At 38.6% G+C, this 22676-nt stretch overlaps 1 protein-coding gene across 1 annotated transcript in view; it reads left to right on the forward strand.

Moving 5' to 3' along the window:
* Positions 1–2254: 2254 nt before the first annotated feature.
* Positions 2255–22676, forward strand: part of Tex12 (testis expressed 12) — a 62244-nt gene continuing 41822 nt past the window's right edge. Inside the window, exon 1 of the mRNA XM_071617172.1 lies at positions 2255–2279. The gene's annotated coding sequence lies outside the window, so the exon portion shown is untranslated. The remainder of the gene's footprint in view (positions 2280–22676) is intronic.

Genomic DNA, 22676 nt, shown 5'->3' on the forward strand with positions numbered 1-22676 from the left:
CATCATTAGTAGAAGGGAGGAGGATACAGAAATGCCACGACACCAAGTCAATTGACGGCTCCTAGGAAAAATTGCATCACTGGTGACACATCAGCAAAAATACGCCAGCACTACCATAATTTGCTGCATCAACAGATAGATCACAATGCATACAAGTGATACACAGTCCAGGCAAGTTCTGCAAGCAGTTCAAAGCGGAGGAATCTATCAGTGTCCATTTCCTCCCAAAATAAATTGACTCCTTGAATGAGCATTGCTTGTTGAGTTATTATTCATTGATGCATCAGTTTATACAGTTTGTTGTGATAACTATCGAAGAAGCTTAGTTTGGTTTCATCTTTGTCTTCACCGGCACTGGGTTGAAGATAGGAATTCTGACAATGATGCTAAAAAAAAATTATGTAACATTCCAACAGGTACTAAGAAAACAATTTTCTGAACAATTTACATTATCCTGAACAGAATTATTATATATAATGAAAAGGAAAGGTGAAAGTAAACAAACAGATCTGTTAATCTCCTTATTTGTTCACATATTAAAACAATACTCAACAGCTGTTTACCCAATTTAAATTAAACCATTAAAATCACGTGAATAATAAAAAAAAATTCGGATCCATTTATTCATGAGCGCTCCTCATATATGATATATGGACATATGCACATACAGACATACAACACAAAACAGAAATGTGCACACATAACATACAACACATAAGACAATAGTAAAGGCCTTGTAGCTTTACATAAGTGAAATCTCCATTGCAATGTTTAAAAACTCCACAGTCAAAAAATAAAACTGATCAGAAAAACATTAACCTAGGTCTGTATGAGCTCAAAAATAAAATAGAACTTTATAATGTGGGAAAAAGCAATAATAAAATAGATATTGAAAAAAGCATCCCGGTTAATCACTGTCGCAGATGTAAGAATAGCCAAGCTGGAGCTCTGGATATTAGCTGTTATGGATTTGAGTCAAATCATCTTCTTTTTGGTCTGTAGAAATTGTTTTGGTTAGTCTCTCTGGAATCCAAATCGGCTGTTGTTCTCCTTGTGGAAACACACAAACAGAACCCCGACTCCAGACAATCACTGGGTCAGGACCTTTCCATTGTCCTGTTAGAATATCCTTCCAAAGTACCTTAGGCTTATGTACATTTTTTGGATACATATGTCTTTCCACAGCACTAAGCCCTGATGAATCCAAATTTAAAAAGTTTAGAGTAAAAAGGGTTATTTGAAGTTTATCTTTGGGGGATATATACCCCTTTCCAATTCCCTCTTTTTGTTTTAATAAGTACATTTTAATAGTTTGATGAGCTCTTTCAACTATGCCTTGTCCCTGTGGATTGTATGGAATTCCTGTTATGTGAGTAATGCCAAATGATGAGCAAAATTATTTAAAAGAGTTAGAGGTATAGCCAGGACCATTATCTGTTTTTAACTGTTTTGGTACGCCCACAGTGGCAAAATTTTGTAAGCAATGAGCTATAACATCTTTAGTTTTTTCTCCGGCATGAAGGGAGCCCATCAAAAATCCAGAAGAAGTATCAACTGTAACATGCAAATATTTTAATTTTCCAAATTCTGGCAAGTGTGTGACGTCCATGTGCCAAATATGGTTAGGTATCAGTCCTCTAGGATTGACTCCAAGATTAACTTGTGGTAAAAAGGTCACACAATTTTGACATTGTTTTATTGTATATCTGGCTTGTTCCTTAGTTATTTTAAAATGCTTTTGTAAAGTATTAGCATTGACATGGAACTTTTTATGAAAATTTATAGCTTCTTCTATTGTGGAGAAAATATGTATGTCATGTGTAGATTTATCTGCTAATTCATTGCCCAAACAATCCAGGCTCCAGGCAATCCTGTATGTGCCCTGATATGTCCTATAAAGAATGGATCTTTTCTGTCCCAGATTAGACTTTGTATAGTGGAAAGCAAAGAGAAAACAGTAGAGGAAGGGGAAATCCTACCAGCATCTTCAAGGGATACTATAGCATTAACTACATACTGACTATCAGAAAATAAATTAAATACAGAATCTTTAAACATCACAAAAGCTTGTAATACTGCATTAAGCTCTACCTTTTGAGCTGATTGTTTGGGTACTAAAAATGTAAAAGTTTGATCAGGGGTAACTACTGCTACTGTACCATTATTTGACCCATGAGTGAATATATTTGGAGCATTTATGATAGGGTTTTTTTTTTTTTTTGTCATTTTTGGAAAAACTACAGGATGCGAAGACCAAAAAGACAACAAAGGATTAGATGGTAAGTGATTATCAAATGAAACATTAGATTTACACATGATTATTGCCCAAGTATTTAACTCATTAGCTAACTCATCAATTTGATCCATAGTATATGGAGTAATAATTTTATTGGGAGAAATCCCAAACACTCCCTTTGCTGCTCTTATTCTTTTGAGTATTAATTGTCCTACAGCCTCAGGATACCTAGTAAGAATAGTGTTAGGAGAATAAGATAAATGTATCCACAATAATGGACCTTCTTGCCAAAATACTCCTGTAGGAATATTTTTTGTTGGTAGTACAATAAATAATAAAGGCAAACTTATATCAATTCTATCCAAATGCATATTTTCCATATATGTTTCAATGATTTTTAATGCCTTTCTTGCTTCAGGCGTTAACATGCACGGTGAATTTGGATCTGATGGACCTTTTAGGATATCAAATAAAGGTCCCAACTCTCCTGTTGGTATGCCTAGATAAGGCCTTATCCAATTTATGTCTCCCAATAACTTTTGAAAGTCATTAAGTGATTTGAGTTGATCTACTCGTATTTGAATTTTTGGTGGACGGACCATGGTTGAGGATAATAGAACTCCTAAATAATTAATTGGAAAATTTAATTGTACTTTATCTATTGCTATCTCTAGATTATAATTTTTAAATAAATTTGTAAGTGTGGCATAACATTCTAGCAATGTGTTTTTATCTTTATGTGCCAATAATACATCATCCATATAGTGAAATATTTGTAGTTCAGGATTTTGATTTCTAAGTGGCTGGATTGCTTTGTTAACATAGATTTGACACATAGTTGGACTGTTAGCCATCCCTTGAGGGAGTGCTTTCCATTCATATCTCTGATCAGGACCTTCATGATTTAGTGCAGGGATAGTAAATGCAAAACGTGGACTATCCTCAGGATGAATTGGAATTGAAAAAAAACAATCTTTAATATCTATAGCTAAAACATACCAGGTTTTTGGCAAAGCAGACAATTGGGGAATCCCTGATTGAGCAGGTCCCATAATAACCATCTCATTATTAATGGCTCTTAAATCTTGCAATAATCTCCATTTACCAGATTTCTTTTTAATGACAAAAATGTGAGTATTATGGGGAGATATGGAAGGTTGTATATGTCCCTTCGCTAATTGTTGTTTGACCAGGTCACGGGCTACTTGTATCTTTTCTTTAGTCAGGGGCCACTGAGGAACCCATACTGGTCTTTCTGATTTCCAAGTAATTTTGATTGTCTCAGTGGCCCTTTCTGAAAACCCAATCCATGTCTATTTATTCCTTGATCTATTTGAATTGGTGCTGTTATACCTTGTTTTTGTTCTCTTAATCTTTTTTCTTTCCTAAAGCCTTGTCTAGCCCTAGTAGTGGGCACGTTAGGATTGATGTTATTTGTTAATGTCAAACCTAATTGATCTAGGACATCTCGTCCCCATAAATTTATAGGAAGATGATCCAATACATATGGCTGTATAGTTCCTTCACATCCTTCAGGATCCTTCCAATCTAATACCATTGCACTTCTATGGGGATTTGTTGCCACTCCTAGGCCTCGAAGCATTTGAGTGGCTTGTTGTAATGGCCAATGTTTTGGCCATTCTTTTTTTTTTGTTTTGTTTTTTTACTATTTTTTTTATTATTATTAGTTGTTCAAAACATTACAAAGCTCTTGACATATCATATTTCATACATTTGATTCAAGCAGATTATGAACTCCCATTTTTACCCCGTATACAGATTGCAGAATCACATGGGTTACATCCACTTTGTAGGGGCTATTTTGTATTTGTAGGCCAGTTAGGTGGTTGGATGGGGGAAACTCAGGGGAAGGGACTGTTAGAGAAATCTCCTGTGTATCTCTGGGATAAGAGAAGTGCTTATAGGGTTGAAGGGGAAGACTCTAATTCCTCCACATCTTCTCAAACCCATCCTCATTTTCTCCAGCTAAGCACAGAATCAGTGTAGAAGCAGTGCCTTCCCCAATGTGAATGCTGCCCATGAGTCTTTTCTACTAGAAATTCTGAAGTTGCTTTTATTCCCCCAGTCAGCTGAAGATGTCCCAGTCAGCTAATAATAGCTGTCATTATTTACTAAGTAGTGCTTAAGACATGCCCTCTGTATACTAAGCATTTTATAATCAGGATTATACTTAATCTTTCACCCCTGCTCCCCACCCCCGCAAAAATGAAACCCTGTGAGATGGTTGCCACCATTACCCCTAATTTACAAAGGATGGCCTGAGGCTCAGTGTATCTGATCCAGAATCACAAGACAAGTAAGAAAGAGACAGGATTTCAACCGCTGTCAGTCTGACACCAAAGTGTTGAAGTTTTCTCCTTTCCTTCCTTCCACCTCTAGCTAATAGTCAAATAGCTAACATTCTAGAATAGGATGTTTGTTGGGCAAGTGTAAGGGGATGACCTCAAATAGAGTATTAATCTCCAGGATATACAAAGAACTCAAAAAGCTCAACCCCCCCGCCCCCCGCAAAAAAAAAAAATACACAGGCAAAGGAACTGAGTAGGCACTCCACAGAAGAAATGTGAATGGTCAAAAATATGTGAAAAAATGCTCAAAACCTCTAACAATTAGATAAATGAAAATTAAAACTACACTGAGATTTCATCTCAATCCAGTCAGAATGGCAATTATCAAGAATACAAGTCAATTGGGGCTGGGGACATGGCTCAAGCAGTAGCGCGCTCGCCTGGCATGTGCGGGGCGCTGGGTTCAATCCTCAGCACCACATAAAAATAATAAAATATAGACGTTGTGTCCACTGAAAACTAAAAAAATAAATATTAAAAAATTCTCTCTCGCTCTCTTTAAAAAAAAGACAAGTAATAATAAATGTTGGCGAGGATATGGGGGAAAAGGAACACTCATTAATTGCGGGTGGGACTGCAAATTGGTGCAATCACTCTGGAAAGCAATATGGAGACTCCTTAGAAAACTTGGAATGGAACCACCATTTGACCCAGTTATCCCACTCCTCCATTTACACCTAAAGGAATTAAAATCAGCATACTATAGTGATACAGCAACATCAATGTTCATAGCAGCTCAATTCACAATAGCCAAGCTATGGAAATAAACTAAGTGCCCTTCAATAGATGAATGGGTAAAGAATATGTGGTATATGTACACAATGAAATATTACGCAGCTAAAACTGGAATTGTAGTTCAGTGGTAGCGCACTTGCCTAGCATGTGTGAGATACAGGGTTCAATTCTCCCTGCATATAAATGAGGGAAATAAAGGTCCATCAACAATATATAAAGTTTTTTTTTTTTTTAAATATTGCTCAGCCATAAAGAAGAATTAAATTACGGCATTTGCTTTTAAATGGATGGAACTAAGGAATATCATGCCAAGTGAAATAAGCCAGTCCCCAAAAAATGAAAGGTCACATGTTCTCTCTGATATGTGGATGCTAACCCATAACAAGGGAGGGTAGGGAGGGGAAGTATAGAAATTCATTGGATTAGACAAAGAGGGAGGATGGGAATAGGAAAGACAGTAGAATGAATCAGACATAACTTTCCTATGCTCATATATGAATACATAATCAGTGTAACTCCATATCATGTTCAACCACAAGAATGGGATCAAAACTGTAAGGGGTTGTACACCATGTATGTATAATATGTCCAAATGTACCCTACTGTCACGTATATCTAAAAACAACAATTTAAAAATAATTTTTAAAAGTATAGGGGGACAAGTGATATGTTAGCAGCCTAGATGCTTCAGGTTCCTTCTACATCATCACCATTGTTATGGTCTGATATTAAATATCCCCCAAAGGCACATGTGATAAAGGCTTGGTTGCCGACCTGTGGTGCCAATGGGAGGCTGTGGAACCTTTAAGAGGTGGAACTATGTGAGAGGAAGTTAGGTTATTTGGGGGGGTGCCTTTAAAGGGATATTGGGATCCCAACCTTCCCTTCTCTCCCTCCCCTCTCCTCTCTCCCTTTCCTGACCACCATAAAGTGAGCAGCTTTGCTCTACCACATGCTGCCCAGCATAATGTTCTGCCTCACCACAGGCCCAAAGCAACAGGGTCAAGTGACCATAGACTGAAACCACAAGTAAAAATAAATATCATCTCCTTCTAAGTTATCTTAGGTATCTTGTCACATAGAGTAGTGCAAAGCCAACATAACTATTAAAGTGTTTATATGCTTAGGAAAATTCATATTTTAAGAGTATTGTCATTAAATCTTTTAAAATTTGATGAAACATATATGCATAAAGTTTATATAAAAATCAGTGGGCTGGGGATGTGGCTCAAGAGGTAGCACACTCGCCTGGCATGCGTGCGGCCCGGGTTCGATCCTCAGCACCACATACAAACAAAGATGTTGTGTCTGCCAAAAACTAAAAAATAAATATCAAAATTTCTGTCTCTCTCTCTCTCTCTCTCACCTCTCTCTTATTTTTTTAAAAATTTTTTATTGTTGGCTGTTCAAAACATTACATAGTTCTTGATATATCATATTTCACACTTTGATTCAAGTGGGTTATGAGCTCCCATTTTTACCCCATATACAGATTGCAGAATCACATCAGTTACACATCCATTGATTTACATATTGCCATACTAGTGTCTGTTGTGTTCTGCTGCCTTTCCTATCCTCTACTATCCCCCCTCCCCTCCCCTCCCCTCCCCCTTCTCTCTCTGCCCCCTCTACTGACATTCATTTGTCCCCCTTGTATTATTTTTCCCTTTCCCCTCACTTCCTCTTGTATGTACTTTTGTATAACTCTGAGGGTCTCCTTCCATTTCCATGCAATTTCCCTTCTCTCTCCATTTCCCTCCCACCTCTCATCCCTGTTTAATGTTAATCTTCTTCTCATGCTCTTCAACCCTACTCTGTTCTTAGTTACTCTCCTTATATCAAAGAAGACATTTGGCATTTGTTTTTTAGGGACTGGCTAGCTTCACTTAGCATAATCTGCTCTAATGCCATCCATTTCCCTGTAAATTCTATGATTTTGTCATTTTTTAATGCAGAGTAATACTCCATTGTGTATAAATGCCACTTTTTTTTTATCCATTCATCTATTGAAGGGCATCTAGGTTGGTTCCACAGTCTTGCTATTGTGAATTGTGCTGCTATGAACATCGATGTAGCAGTGTCCCTGTAGCATGCTCTTTTTAGGTCTTTAGGGAATAGACCGAGAAGGGGAATAGCTGGGTCAAATGGTGGCTCCATTCCCAGCTTTCCAAGAAATCTCCATACTGCTTTCCAAATTGGCTGCACCAATTTGCAGTCCCACCAGCAATGTACAAGTGTACCCTTTTCCCCACATCCTCGCCAGCACTTGTTGTTGTTTGACTTCATAATGGCTGCCAATCTAACTGGAGTGAGATGGTATCTTAGGGTGGTTTTGATTTGCATTTCTCTGACAGCTAGAGATGGTGAGCATTTTTTCATGTACTTGTTGATTGATTGTATGTCCTCCTCTGAGAAGTGTCTGTTCAGGTCCTTGGCCCATTTGTTTATTGGGTTGTTTGTTCTCTTATTGTCTAATTTTTTGAGTTCTTTGTATACTCTGGATATTAGGGCTCTATCTGAAGTGTGAGGAGTAAAGATTTGTTCCCAGGATTTAGGCTCTCTATTTACCTCTCTTATTGTTTCTTTTGCTGAGAAAAAACTTTTTAGTTTGAGTAAGTCCCATTTGTTGATTCTAGTTATTAACTTTTGTGCTATGGGTGTCCTATTGAGGAATTTGGAGCCCTACCCCACAGTATGTAGATCGTAGCCAACTTTTTCTTCTATCAGACGGCGTGTCTCTTATTTGATATCAAGCTCCTTGATCCATTTTGAATTAACTTTTGTGTATGGCGAGAGAAAGGGATTCAGTTTCATTTTGTTGCATATGGATTTCCAGTTTTCCCAGCACCATTTGTTGAAGATGCTATCCTTCCTCCATTTCATGCTTTTAGCCCCTTTATCAAATATAAGGTAGTTGTAGTTTTGTGGATTGGTTTCTGTGTCCTCTATTCTGTACCATTGGTCCACCTGCCTGTTTTGGTACCAGTACCATGCTGTTTTTGTTACTATTGCTCTGTAGTATAGTTTGAAGTCTGGTATCGCTATACCGCCTGATTCACACTTCCTGCTTAGCATTGTTTTTGCTATTCTGGGTCGTTTATTTTTCCATATGAATTTCATGATTGCTTTCTCTATTTCTACAAGAAATGCCGTTGGGATTTGGATTGGCATTGCATTAAACCTATAGAGAACTTTTGGTAATATCGCCATTTTGATGATGTTAGTTCTGCCTATCCATGAACAGGGTATATTTTTCCATCTTCTAAGATCTTCTTCTATTTCTCTCTTTAGGGTTCTGTAGTTTTCATTGTATAAGTCTTTCACCTCTTTTGTTAGGTTGATTCCCAAGTATTTTATTTTTTTTGAAGATATTGTGAATGGAGTGGTTGTCCTCATTTCCATTTCAGAGGATTTGTCGCTGATATACAGGAATGCCTTTGATTTATGCGTGTTGATTTTATATCCTGCCACTTTGCTGAATTCATTTATTAGCTCTAATAGTTTCTTTGTAGACCCTTTTGGGTCTGCTAGGTATAGAATCATGTCATCTGCAAATAGTGATAATTTAAGTTCTTCTTTTCCTATTTTGATGCCTTTAATTTCTTTCGTCTGTCTAATTGCTCTGGCCAGTGTTTCGAGAACTATGTTGAACAGAAGTGGTGAGAGAGGGCATCCCTGTCTTGTTCCAGATTTTAGAGGGAATGGTTTTGGCCATTCTTGATGAGATATGATGCTAAGGTCAGCACCTGTGTCCAGTAGCCCATTAAATTCATGTCCTTGAATATTTAGTTTTAGCATTGGGCGAGAATCTAAATGTAAAGACAGCATAGCCCAATCCACACCTGTGGAGCCTAATCCCCTGGAACCTCTTTCTACAGTATGACTGGAAAATTTATCATGTAGGCTGGGTATTATTAATAACTGTGCTGTTCTATATCCTGGTGAAATTACTGATATACCTCTTGGAGAACTAGCTATAATTTTTATTTTACCTTCATAATTGGGATCAATTACCCCAGGACTTATCATAAGTCCTTTTAGTGTAGAAGAACTGTGTCCCAATAATAAGCCTACTGTTCCTTGGGGAAGAGGTCCTTTTACTCCTGTGGGAATGATTTGAACTCCCATCTCTGGAGTTAGTACTGCTCTGGCGGAGACGCAGATGTCCAACCCTGTGCTCCCTCTAGTTTGTCTGATGAGGGATTTAATGGATAATGTGTCCTGGGCACTACCCTGATGGTGTTGCTGGGTTCCTCCATTGCCCCATATATTTGTGGTTGTGGGCCCCAGAGCATTGGGCCCCCCAGTCCGTTTTTTGGCAATGGAGCCTGATGCCTTTCTCCATGATATTGTGGGTAAATACTTGGTCCTTGTCCATTTTTTGATAACGGAATACCTCTATGGTGGTTTGAGAACGGCATTCATTAGCCCAATATCTCCCTCTATGGCATCGTGGGCAAATACCCGGTATTCTATACCTAGCTTTGTTAAACCCTCCTCCTATGGGGCAACTCCTTTTAAAATGTCCTGTTTGTTTACAACTGTAGCATGTTTTTGGCCTGGCATCTAAAGCCTGTTGTACGGCAGCTGCCAAGACTTGCCCTTGTTCATTAATGTCTCTACATAATTTAATATATGTGTTTAAATCTTCATGTCTCCATGGTCTAATGACCTCTCTGCAGCAACAATTTGCTTGGTCATAAGCCAGTTGTTTTTTTAATGGCATTGCTTGTTCTGTATCCCCAAAAATTCTGGAAGCTGTTTGAATAAGCCTATCTACAAATTCAGCGTAAGGTTCATTAGTTCCTTGTATTACCTTAGATAATTGTCCTTGTAAATCTCCATGCCCCTGTAAAGTTTTCCATGCCCTAACCGCATCTACAGCAATTTGTGCGTATACGCCAGGATCATATTCAATTTGTTGCTGTTGACTCTCATAAGGTCCTTTTCCTACTTTGAGGGTAACCGGCTGCTGCATTTCGTGTAGCTGTCTCCCTGCAAAATTCCTCATTGGCAACCTTCCATAGTAAATATTGTCCTCCATTTAGCACAGATCGACATATATAGCCCAATCTGCTGGCATCATGTCCAAGTTGGTAATGGATTCGACCATGCTTATGGTGAAGGGTGCTTGTGGACCATAGGTTGTTACAGCCTCCTTTAATTGCTTCACTGTTTTGAAATCTAAAGCACGGTGAATTCGTTGCCTTCCTGCCTGCTCAAGTACAGGGCATGCTAATCTTTGAGGTCCTGCCTCAGGATTCTGTCTATCAACTACGTGGGTTGAGGGCCACTCAGCTGTCTCTCTAGATGGAGCTGTTGGTTGAATTACGCCCTCTGGTGATAGAATGGAGTTAGTAGCAGCCTCCTGTTGTAGCTCCCCCCCTAATGGTTGTTTTTCCTCTAAGCTTTCTTCCTTTAAATTTTCCTCTATCTGACTAGCTCGAGAGACCTTCTCTTTTGCTTGACCTAACATGTTTTCTACCATAGTCTGGACCTCTAACAATTTACTTAACAGTCTTTCGGTTTGTTTTTTATTAATTTCTAATCTACTATAAAGATAACGCAACCCAACAAGATAACTTAAAACAAAACCAAAACAGAATGGAACAAAAAATCGTTGTATCAATTTTCTCTTTCTCGGGGCCGAACAACTTCAAACCTTGAGCCAACCATTTTTCCTACTTTGCCTGAGAAAGTTCTAGGGATAGGCAGCTTGAAACAAAAACAAAATAAATCAAAACAAGAACACATTGTTTTTTGAAATGGTCACCCATTCTCTCGCCTTCCCTCAGGGGCGAGCAATTTTACTCACCTCCAAGCTTCAGGTGTCCCCCGCATGGGCCACCAATTGCCGCAGTCTGGCTAGGCACAAAATCACGAGCCACTCAAACAGGAACAAACTTTATTTTTGAAACTGCCGCCAATGCCCCGTACGCTCCCGGGAAAATTGCCAACCAACACACGCGGCGCTCTCCCGGACCCCAACAGGAAGTCCCTCCTCCGGAATTCCCTCCTACCGCACTTCCCCAACCAATGGGAACTCTCCAGGAGTCCTGTAGCAGGCCGAGGTGGACAACAGGAGTCTAATATCCATATGAATGCAGATCTTAACATAATCATATCATCTCAATGGCTTGCTGGCGTCACCTTTCAACCAAAAATGCCATGCATCATACTACTTGGCTATGGCTCTTACCAAGAGGAGAAGAAGGAGAGGAGAAAAGAAAGCTGGGGAGATGATAAGCCCTTCCAGGGCACACTCCTATTAACCTACTTCCTCCAACTAGGTCCAACACGTAGTCAGGGCCTTCGTGATACAATCATTGCCTAAAAGCATCACCTCTGAACCTTGCTGCACTGGGGATCATGTATTCAAAATGTGATGTTGGGGAACATTCCAGATCTAAACCATAATACTATATGTGAGGTACTTAGAGAGGTCAAAGGGATAGACACATTAAGTAGAATGGTGGTCCCCAGGGATGGGAGGAGGAAGAAATGGGAAGTTATTGTTTAATGGGTATGGAGTTTCAGTTTTGCCAAGAGGAAAAGAGTTTGGGAGATGGTGATGGTTGTACAACATTATGAATGTATTTAATACCAAATTGTGCATTTAAAATGGTTAATTTAGTAAATTTTATGTTATATGTATCTTGATACAAGTAAAAATTGGGAAAAGATCTTTTATTATTAAAAAATGTAAAACTTAGCCAGATGTGGTGGCTCATGCCTGCAATCTCAGTGTCTTGGGAGGCTGAGGCAGGAGGATCATGAGTTCAAAGCCAGCCTCAGAACATAGTGGGGTCCTAAGAAACTCAGCAACCCTATCTCTAAATAAAAAATACAAAAAAGGTCTGGGGATGTGGCTCAGTGGTTAAGTACCCCTGTGTTCAATCCCTGGTACCGCCCCCCCCACCAAATGTAAAATTTACACCATGAGTACTCACTCATCTCCTTGCATATTGCTTATTCTGTTTCTCCACCTCTCTTTTTTCTAATGGTTTTTATTTTACTTACTTATATTGTCTAATTATGTGCTCATGTCACCTGAAAGTAGTGATACATTGTTCTTTTTTCCCTTATGTTTATTCCTCATTAAAAAAAATCCCATTATTTTAAGGTGAGTATCTCCAATTAATGGAAATGAGAAAGAACAGGAAATCTTGCTTTATCTTAGTTTTAATATGCATATCTTTGCTATTTAAGAAAGAATCCTGGCTCTTCCTTTTATGCCTATTGCTGCTTTTCAGCTAAAACAAACAGGAACCCTCAACAAAGGACATCACTCAGTACTCACTCAGAAGGAAAGGAAAGACACATACATTGACATACATACAATGGTACTTGCTTTCTGGAAATTAATTGCATTATATAACCAGGGCTTTTAAAAGACTAGTGATAATTTACCTAGGAATTCCAATTTAAAACTCTATCCGAAGAAGATGATGAGATTGTCACAGATAGATGTGCACGCTTTAATATGCATGAAATACTCCTTATTATTTTGGAGTTGTACACCTGTTATCCCCAGCCTCTTTCTCTGTTGTTACTGCTTACTGAAAACATGGACCCTCTCTTTTTCTAAGCCTCTCTTACAGCAAGAGGTGGCCATGTTTTTCAGTTCTTGTCAATAAAATGTAAAAGGATTTTACATTTTCTGAAAAAGATGTTCTCTGAAAAAGATGTTCTCAACCAAGGCTTTAACTTCCCTACTGAAACCTTTTCCTGTCTTTAAAATCAGTCAAATAAGAATGTGATACTTGAAGCTATTTCAACCATACTGTGACACAAGTCAACCCACCTAGAAGTGACAAGCCAATATGCCCACAATGATATAACAGAAAGGCAGAAGGAACCCGGGTGTTGGATGTCATCAGTGATCTGTTGCATGCACCCAGCTGGGTCCACCTACTACCTTTAATAGGACATATTCTGCTCTAGTGTTCTTTTTTGTGTGATAGAGTAATGGATATGCTGTTATTTGCAACCTAAAGGAAACCCACCTAATGTGTATGAATGTCCCATGATTGGTTAAACTGGTCTTTCAGTTAAATTTTTAGGCTTTTTTTTTTATACTGGGGGTACAACCCAGGGCTTTGCGCATGCTAGGCAAGCACTTTACCACCAAGCTCCATCTCTGGACTTTTTAATTTATTTTGAGACAGGATATTTCTATGTGATGGAGGCTGGACTTGAATTTGTGATCTTCCTGCTTTAGTACACTGAGCAGCTGGAAATACAGGTGTGTTTCATTGCACCCAACCAATTGTATCTTTTTTCCTATCATAAATAATAGTATGAGAAACATATTGGGATTACATCTTTGTCTTTTGGTAAGCATTTTTTTTTTTTGTCTGTTCTTGTCCTCTGCTTCTGAAAAATTTATTCAAATATGTCTTTTGTTATAATTTTGACAGAATTAATTTTGCTTTAAGTCCTTTTTCTATGTTTTTCATTTCTTTTCAGTCTTTTCCTTCTTCATTACATCTGTTTTACCTTTCATTTTAGCCTATATTAATTTTTTTCTGTTAGAGTTCATGTCTTCCTCAATTCCACTTAATACAACCAACAATTTTCCAATGTCTCCCACATCTTCCCCTACTCCCCCTGGTTACTGGGGGAAAAAAAATTTCAGGTGAATGCAGAGCTTTTGCACTGCTAGAATATTTTCCTTTCTCTTGTTTTAAGCTTTGCTTTGTTTTTTTAAATAGTTTCCATGCTGCTTTTTCCCATCATACTCAATTTTAAACAAGGTGGTGTCTCTTCAGAGTCATTGTTTGTTACCAGGCACAGTAAACCAGTATCTCTTTTGGTTCTGCTTACTGTATGGTGGCCTCATGGTTGACTCCTCCTTTAAAGTCTACATCTGGAGGGCAGAATAATGCCAACATATCCCAAACACACTCCCAGTTTCGAGCAAATTTTCATTTAGCATATTTCTGCTCTGTTGAAATTGCACCTCCTTCCTACTCCTATTGCCTGGGTTTCTATTAGTCTCAGCTACTCTACTATGGAAAAAATAGTGCTTAAAAAAAAAAAAAGAAATCCAGGTAAGGTTTTTCTTATTTCTTCCCAACTCTAGCACCAGGACTATGCTTAAGGACTAGTTTTCCTAAGCATTCTGTCCAGTTTGTTTTTGGGATTCAAATGAATGAAAGAAAAAGACACACAGAGAGACAGACATGGGGAGAGAGATGAAGGAAAGCAACTACCCGCGTGATTTTCCTTGTTTCTTTCCCTTGCACTCTCTCCCGCCCCTCCTCCTTTATTCTCTCGCTACAGAGGGAGCGGGTGGTGGTGGTGGTGGGTGGTGGTGGGGGTCGGTGAAGCGGGCAGGGGAGACTGATTAAGAAACAAGAAAACTGCGCCGCCTAGTGGAAAGAAAGAGATAATCATTGCAAAAGAATTTAAGAACCAGTTTCCAAATCCAAATCTTTCCTTGCTGTCTCAATATTTTACCAATACCAATAATTCTTATACCACATTCTTAAAAGGAAATTTGACTGATAGCTGCTACTGTGAATAAGGAAGGAAGTGGCACTTTCTTGTCTATCAATTGTCCTATTTATGAATATTCTTTTCCCAAAAAGATGGGTGTGAGTGATCGCTTACATAATGTCAATGTTGCCGCCTCAACCATAATTAAACTATGTTAGTAGCCTTGTCAAATTTGAGGCTAGAGCATTTCCTCCCCTCTCCAAACTTGTTATTTTCCCTCGAGGCTGTCAGAGCAGAATTATGGGATTATGTGTCATTGGTTTATTTCCTCTGTGACTTAGAAGCTTGGAGAACACAATAATTTTTAAAAACTACTTAGCTCTTTTGTTTTATCTAACAAGCTTAGCAAATCAAAATATTCTTCAGGCCAGATGAGAGATAACCACTAAGTTATCTTGGACTCAGTGTACTTTTTTATTTAAAGGTTTAAATTTTTTTTTTTTAGATGGACACAATACCTTTATTTTATTTATTTTTATGTGGTGCTGAGGATGGAACCCAGGGCCTCACATGTGCTAGGCGAACGCTCTGCCACTGAACCACATATCAGTATACATTTTAACCCAAATATTCTCAACATCCCACCTAAACACCATCAATATGACCTCTGTCTTTTTACAAGATCTGGGAAATTTTAACTAGTAAACTTACCCCAATTTTTTTTCTCATTTCCATGTTACGTAAAATAAATGCAAATAGAAAAAAATTTAAACCTTCTATGGAGAGCTGGGCATTCGACTCAGTGGTAGAGCACTTACTTGCCTGACATTCATGAGGACCAGAGTTCTATTGCTGGCACTGCAAAAAAAAAAAAAAAAAAAAAATTCATGGAGAATTTCTCAGCTTTTAAATTTTAGACCCCACGTTTCTGAGTTGATGAACACCTGGTGACAGATATATATTTTAATTGTGGATTTTCCCTTCTTTCCTTTTACATTATTTTTATACTAAAATGGTTTTTTTTTTTTTTTGAGAGAGAGAGAGAGAGAGAGAGAGAGAGAATCTTTTAATATTTATTTATTTTAGTTCTCGGCGGACACAACATCTTTGTTTGTATGTGGTGCTGAGGATCGAACCCAGGCCGCACGCATGCCAGGCGATCGCGCTACCGCTTGAGCCACATCCCCAGCCCCTAAAATGCTTTTTAAAAATATTTTTTTTTTTAGTTGTAGTTGGACACAATACCTGTATTTTATTTATTTTTATGTGGTGCTGAGGATGGAACCCAGGGCCTCACATGTGCTAGGAGAGCGTTCCACTGCTGAGTCACAACCCCAGCCCCATATTAAAATGCTTTTTATATCTTATATTCTGTTTCTCACAATGTTGTCTAAAAACATTAATTGGCATTGTGTCATTAATCTTGACTTTATACATGTGCAACCTTTTTTTTTTTTTTATGGTACTGAGGACTTTGCCACAGAGGAGCATCATCCCTAGTCCTTTTTATTTTTTATTTTGAGACAGGGTCTCACTAAGCTGCTGAAACTGACCCAGGACTTGGGTTCCTCCCGCCTCAGCCTCCTGAGTTTGCTGAGATTCCAGCCTGCGCCACCTACCCCGCTCATGTGCATTTTCACTTGCTTCCCAGGATTTGCTTTCATACTTCCACTGCTTCCACTGTGAATATGGCTAGGTACATTCATCTGCCATAGCTCAACGATGCCATTCCTTATTCATAATCAAAACTGGGATTTCACATACATTATCTTATTATTCATTCATATATAAAAATTATTTAAGCATTTACTATGTACCAAGCACTTATGCTGGGCTCTGGGGATACAAGGATGAAGAAGACACCAGAAGCTCACAGGCTCATTGGGGAGGCAGGTAAGACAATAGACAGGCATTGTGCTCAAAACTAGACTTCTGGTAATGGCTTTCTTCTTTGTAGTCTTCTTCTTCTTCTTTTCCTTCTCCTTCTTCTTTTTTGGTACTGGTGATTGAACCCAGGGGTGATTTACTATGAGGTATATCCTTAGCCCATTTTATTTTGGGATAGTGTCTCCCTAACTTGAATCCTCCTACCTCAGCCTCCCAAATCCCTGGGATTATAGGCATGCACCATTGTTTGGGTGGATGGGTTTTGTTTCTAAGCAATTTTTTAAAAATTAGGAAGTATCTTGACTAATGATGGGCACTGGATTATTTTTTTCCTCTTTGACATTTGTATTGTGTGTGTGCATAAAAAAATGAATGCATCAACATTTTAGTTTATAAACTAGTCCTTAAGAGCATAGCCATGTGCCGCAGTCTGGCTGGGCACAATTCAGGAGCCCTTTTTCAAAAGAATGGAACTTTATTTTTAGAACACACACCAAACCACACAGCTCCTCAGGAAAAACCTCCAGAGCCCAACTGCCACCACCGGCTTCCCACAAGCCTCTCCACCTCCCCCACTCCTCCTGCTCTTGAGGCTGATTGGCTGGGTCTCTGGGCAGAGCCAAAAAAAGTCCCCCAATGAGCAGCTCCGTGGTCTGAAAGGGCGGGGAAACAGCCCAATGAGCATCACTGCAGAGGAGCCAATCAGCTGGCAGCTGGAAGTTTGCTGGCAGCTGGAAGTTTGCTGGGTCCCCTTTCGGCTGTGGCTCTCAATAGCCCTGGGGCTGGGGTTGTGACTCAGCGGTAGAGTGCTTGCCTAGCCAGTGTGAGGTACCGGATTTGATTTTCAGCACCACAAATAAATAAATGAATAAAATAAAGGCCCATCAGTATCTTAAAATTTTTTTTTTTTTAAAGAGCATAGCCAAACTGAATCTCTAATGGCTAATGGGACAAATTTAAGGATCTGACCCTTAAACTTGAAGCCTAGATCCATGTCCCCTGATGAACCATTAAGCTCAAACAAGAGAGCCCAATAATAGACAGTCAATGGTCTTCTTTCTCCTTTTCAACATAAAGCCCATCCCAGTGCCAGGTACAGTGGCCCCTGTCTGTAATCCCAGCGACTTGGGAGGCTGAGGTAGGAGGATCGTAATAAGTTCAAAGCCAATCTCAGCAACTTTGCAAGGCCCTGTGCAAGTTAGTATAAAAATAAAAAGCATTCAAAAAAAAAAAAAAAAAAAAAAAAAGGCCTGGGGATGTGGCTCAGTGGTAAAGCACTCCTGGGTTTAAACCCCAGTACCCACCACCAAAAACAAAAACAAAAACACACCAGTATTCAATAATGCCAGATAAAGAAAGGATTCCTGAAAAAGCACAAGCTCTTTTTTTTTTTCTCTTTCACTTATATTTATGTTGTAACTAACATGTAAGAGGGATTCCTCTTCCTGTGATGCTTTTAATTTTGGCATATTCAAAGTAGAAATGGATTCGGTGGCCTAAGTGTTATGCTCCAGGCGATAAACATCTTAACTAGAGAAGTGAGTCAGCAAGACCCTGAAACTTATGAACCAAGATCAGTCACCCGGGTAGTAGAGCTGCTCAAAGGGATAATTACTTTCTCTTGAGGTCATTTCCCTTGAAATTGGGTGGAATTCCCCACACCTATTGCTCAATTTGGCAGCTGCAAAAAAGTGAGCAATGACAATATGCAAAATCTGTGAGTATTTGATTCATCATAATAGTTAATCCATTTTTTAAAAAAAATATTTTTTAGTTGTAGGTGGACACAATACCTTTATTTTTTATTTTTATGTGGTGTTGAGGATCAAACCCAGTGCCTCACACATGCTAGGCGAGCATTCTATCACTGAGCCACAACCCCAGCCCAGTTAATCCATTTTGTTTTGAACTTTCTTTTATATTCTTTAAACAAATATGAATTATTAGAAACATTTATATTAGCAATTAAAAAGGAAAGATGATTAGGGAAAGGACTCAGAACCTTAGCAAAAACTATTCTATTTGGGGAGTGTTGGAAATGAATTTAATTCCAATTTGGAGGTGAATTTTGGAATGAATTAGTCCTGTGCTCTCTCAAAAAAAGTCTGTACATTGGGGGGACAGTGTGATTGCTTTTGAATGCCAGTAGATTAACTAGTAGTAATGCTAGTTAATCTAATTATCTGTCTCAAGGTTTCAATGTCTCTTTCTAAAACTTAACTCATTTCTTTTCTTCTTTGCAAAGAAGAAGTAAACTTTAATTTCAAAGCTGAATTTGGGAATTGAGAATACACAGATTCTTTCTCAAGTTCTAAGCTAATTAATTTTAAGTGTTGTTAGATGCCTGCAGAACTTGAGGTCATGAAAATGAGGTCTCCCAACAGTATTTAGTGGCTATATAAGAAGAGGAAGAAAGAACTGTGCTAATATGCTTTCTCATCACCATGTGATGCCCCCTGTGTTGGTGTAGCAAGAAGGCCCAGGCCTTCCCCGTATGCTGAACAGATGCCAATTCTCTTCTTGGACTTAGTCTCCAAAACTGTGATCCAATAAACTTCTATTCTTTTTTTAAAAAAAAAAAATTTGTAGTTGTAGATGGACACAATACCTTTATTTTATTTGTTTATTTTTATGTGTTTCCTGGATTAAACCCAGAGTCTCACGCTGCTAGGCAAGCGCTTTACCACTGAGCCACAACCAGCCCTAAACTTCTATTCTTCACAAAGTACCTGGTCTCAGGTATTTTGTTATAACAATAGGAAACGTGCTAAGATACCTCCCTTCCCTCTTTTTTTTTTTAAATTCATTTTTTTAAGAACTGGAGATAGGGCTGGGGTTGTGGCTCAGTGGTAGAGTGCTCGCCTAACTTGCGCAAGGCACTGGGTTCAATCCTCAGCACCATATAAATGTAAAATAAAGATATTATGTCTACCTAAAAAAACTAAAAGATAAATATTTAAAAAAAAGAACTGGAGATAGAACTTAGGTATGCAAAGCCTCATGTATTCTAGGAAAGTACTCTGCCACTGAACTACATCCGCAGTCCATATTCCAATTTGTTTAATGTTTAAGAAGGAGGTAGAGGGGGCTGGGGTCATGGTTCAGTGGTAGAACACTTGCCTAGCACTTGTGAGGCACTGGATTTGATCCTCAGCACCACATAAAAAATAAGTAAACAAATTAAAGGTATTGTGTCTATCCAACTTAAAAAAAAAGAGAAGGAGGTAGAAAATTTATAGGAACTCAGGAATCTCTTGAAAGGACAGGCTATAGGAGTCCAATCTCATGCCCCAACATTCAAGGTAAGGGAGCCTTGATTGGAGGAAAACAGCATGGTTTTTCATCAGTTTCCAGCAATCTAGAACATCAGTTTTAGATTCAGTGGCAGGGAAGACTAGGAGTTTGTTTCCCTGCCATAGAACTGCAATAATGGCTAGAGTTGGAGTCAGTGATTGAGTCTCTGCCCTGATGAATTGAGGAAGAGAAAAAAACACAGCTCTTAGTCTGTTAGTAGCCTGGGCTGGAACCCACTTTCTCAGGGAAGACTCACATGCTGGGGAAGTAGCTACATCAAAAGAGTTTGAGTTGGAGAACCCCTGACGGAACCCAATAGTGGGGCATGAGCTTGACCTCTCCTGAGGAACTCTTTAGACTGTTGTAGAGAGTGGAAAGTCCCTTTAACTTTCCTCAAGACATCTGTGACACCAGCTCCAAGAGTGACTCTTCCAGGAACAACCTGTCTAGTAGCAACGATGCCATCCTTCAGTCTCAATGCCAAGCAGACCCAAACCTCTTGGACAGGTATAGTCACACAGGGACTTCTGAATGCCTCAGAGAGGGTTGGGGCCTTAAGAGATGGAACTGGACTTGCATGTGGGGGTCTGAGCATCACAATTTGTGGGGAGGGCATTGGCCACGCCTCCAACTGTGCAGGTGAGCAGTACAGTTACCTGAGTAAGTAAGGCAAATTCAAACTTAAATAAGAGACTCAGTTCTCCCTGTTAAAAATAAGGGAAGAGAGATGCTCTGGTCTCTTAGAGTATTTACTTTAGAAAACTTGTAAGTTCTTTCTTATTCTTTGAAGTATATGAAATCCTTTTAAAATTTAAATAAGCCTTTGCCCAGGGATGTTTTTTTTTAAACACTTGGAAACCATTTTTTTTTTTTTTTGCAATGAAATCATCCAGGGAAGATAGTATCTTGATATTCCAGTTTTGATGGGAGGGTAGGAGACTAACTTCAGTGAATACCTGACTCTTTTTGCAGGTACAAAACTATCTTCTGTCAGAAAGATAGGATAAGTTTATTTCTCCTTTGTCTGAAATCAATTAAGTAGCACAGATGGCTGCCCCTATTACCTGGTAAATTTAGGATGAACTATGTGTAATAAGTGGTGCTGCCAGGTCCTCTTACTTGAGGACTGTTTACGGTTGGTCTTGAGAACACGTATGGAATGGGTTTTTCTGCTTGACTATGTGAAAGGGTGAGATTCCTTTCTGTCTTTGCATCTGCTAATGGGCTGCATGGAATGTGCATCACACTCTGGTTTAAGGCTTATTCAATAATAAAAATGTTTTCTTTCTCTTGCTTTGTTGAGAGGTTTTCTGGGTTGGGAAAATATTTTTAATTATATTTTCCCAACACACACTTATACCACAACCCGAAAGAAAAGTTTATATCCAGTTAACTTTAAAGATTTGACTTCTAAATGATTCCCTCAGATTTTACCAGATAATCTCCTTATCTTTTTGTCTTCTGTCTTAGTGTCTCCCACTTTGTTTTTTTTAATTTAAAATAAATTTAAAAAAATTTTTGTAGTTGTAGTTGGACACAATAACTTTACATATATATATATATATATATATATATATATATATATATAGTGCTGAGGATCGAACCCAGGGCCTTGCATGTGCAAGGCGAGCACTCTACCGCTGAGCCATAACCCCAGCTCCCCCATTTTCTTATATTGTCTATCTCTCTTTTATCTGCTTGAAAGACAATGTTCAAATTAAGATAAAACTATGACCCTCATACAGACATAAAAATGATCATGTGTTAAAATTTTATTCTATTCATTAATCTATAAGAGTATGCTTGTCAACTTTTTATCACTATGATAATGTACCTGAGATCATCAACTTATAAGAAGAAATGTTTATTTTGGCTCATGGTTTCAGTCCACAGTTTCTTGGCCTTGTTAATTGGGGCCTCTGGTAGCCCACTACATCCTGATGTGGGTACAGTAATGGAGGAGCTCTCTTTACTTCATGGTGGCTGGGAAGTAAAAAGAGAGGAAGGGGCCAGGGTCCCAGTGTACCTTCCAAGGGCACAGCTCCAGTGCCCTAACTTCCTTCCATTAGGCTCCACCTCTTACAGGTTCTACCACTTCCCACTAGTTCCAGGGACTGGCAACCAAGCCTTCAACACATAGGCCTTTGGGGTCATTCAAGATCCGAACCACAGGAGAAGGAACCAGGAAATTTGTTTTTTAAAGGACAGCAATTTTATTTTTTTATGAGTTTATTTTATTTGTTTATTTTTTTATGTGGTGCTGAGGATCCAACCCAGTGCCAAATTCTGCAATTGTTTTAAAAGAGGTTCTGAAGAATGGACACATTTACAAGTGAGAAATATTAAAATAAAAGTAAAAGCAGAGGCAAAGCTGGTTTTCTAGGAGGGAGGGAGGAAGTCAGTGGCTCTTCCATCAGATAGGATGGAACTTGCATGTCTATAGATAAAAAATTACTTTGCACTGTTATTAGTCATTTATAACTTACAGAATGGAAAATAACTTCTATGGATTTGGAGTCAGATAAATGAAGGGATCATCTCAACACAATGTATAATTTTTTACTGAAATACAAAATTTCCCCTACAGACTTACTCTTTTTTTTTTTACTATAGAAAAAAACTAATAATGTATGTCAAAACATTTTTGAGAAGTTGACAGTAGGTAGTAATTGTTTTGTCTTTTTCTTCACCAGAACAAGCCTCTTACCCAGAAT

The sequence above is a fragment of the Marmota flaviventris genome, chromosome 9, assembly GCF_047511675.1.
Source record: "Marmota flaviventris isolate mMarFla1 chromosome 9, mMarFla1.hap1, whole genome shotgun sequence".
NCBI classification, from domain to species: domain Eukaryota; kingdom Metazoa; phylum Chordata; class Mammalia; order Rodentia; family Sciuridae; genus Marmota; species Marmota flaviventris.